This window comes from Nesoenas mayeri (genome assembly GCF_963082525.1).
Source record: "Nesoenas mayeri genome assembly, chromosome: 4".
NCBI classification, from domain to species: domain Eukaryota; kingdom Metazoa; phylum Chordata; class Aves; order Columbiformes; family Columbidae; genus Nesoenas; species Nesoenas mayeri.
In genome coordinates, this window is record NC_137540.1 from 71,802,840 (window position 1) to 71,804,454 (window position 1,615).

A 1,615-nucleotide genomic window follows, 5' to 3' on the forward strand; every position below is an offset into this window, starting at 1 on the left:
ACCCTGAGCTTGACACAAATTTGTGCCTGTGGGATAACATCACCTGTGGCACCTGAAGATGTGGGGAATGGCATATAGGAGTGTGATATATCCATAATGATTATTTCCAGTGGCACCAGTCTGAGAGAGCATGGACCTACTGGAGGAGAGTCCTGAAGAATGTTCTGAGGACTCAAAACAGAAGAGATCTTGGCAGAAACAATGTCCTTTTTTCTACCACTAGTATTAAAAATCAAAGCAAAACCCTGTTATAAAATTATTTACATTCTGATTGGGAGCCTGTTTCTCTCTATATGAGTCCTGATGCTGAAGTCCTTCCCCATCACTTCCTTGTGATTTTTCCCAGCGGTGTCCATGGGTGGTTGACCAAGGGATGGTAGAAGTGGGAAGCATAATCTACACTTGTGCACATCGAGAGCAAACTGAATAAGACTCGCAGACAGTGTTTTGTGTAAAGTGGTGTTTTTCTGACGAAAAACTGCTGAAAAACAATTCTGCAGCTGACAGGGGTGCAACATCAAACTGTGGGCACTTTGCAAGTGGGATTCCTACATCAGGATAAAATAATTAGGGCAAATTAGTCTCCCTAATTAAAAATTAGAGAACATCTGCAGTGATGGCAGCAGATGGATATGAGACAAGTTCGTGCTAGGAGCAGGTTCCCCTGGTGGGATGCGCTGGCTGTGCACACAGTTCTAACTGCACAAGGCGTTTCCAGGGAGGGGATCCAGCTTTGCTCATCTTCAGGGTGAGCTGGGGACTCTGATGCCTTTCAGCACCTGCCTTTCAGCTTAGAAAGGTGCTTAATCCATTTTGCACTGAGCGAAAAAAAGAATAGGCTGCAGTTCAGCTGTCAGTGGGCGGCCAACAGAGCAAAGGAAAAGTCTAAAGGCAATAGTTGGATTTCTAGATAAAAAAGATCTTAGCTGTCTGCCCATCTGCCTCAAAATCTAATGGACTTTCTCCAGGCCTTCAGTGGCAGCAGATGAAAAGGGATGATCTGTTCAAGAGTGCCCTACTTGTTCTTCAGCAGAATAGCAAGAAAACAAACCCAGGGATTTTCCTCTTTCACATTTTTCAGTGTTTTTGCTGATGTTTCGCCAGATCTAAGATGACTTCACTGGAGACCAACATCTGCTCTTTAGGCGCTGTTGAGCTAAGCCATTCAATTTGCCCATGGGTTGCCCAACTGATGCCCAGTATGATGATACACGTGGACTCAGTTCTCAGCCAGAGGATCAGTGTCAACCTGTAGCATGAAAATCTTCCCTGAGGAGAGGGGAGTAATGGGAGACATGCACGTGAGGACAAATTGGTCCTTTAGTGGCACATTTTGGGGTTGCAGGAGGAATTGAGGAAGTGCTTGTGGTGTTTTCCTAACATCCTGATGAGTTTTGAGTGGTTGTAAGAACATCATCCCAGTTAGATATGTCACACCAGCCACATATCCACTTGCCAGTGACGATTCCCAACGACCATCCAAGCACAGGGCTTGGAAAAGGCATTAAAGAAGGAAGAGTTACCTCTCCTGTGTGTGTCAGAAAACCACATCTCCACCCAGCCTGCAGCACCAAGTGGGAGTGTGGGAGATGACTTTGGTGGTCATTCTGTGCCT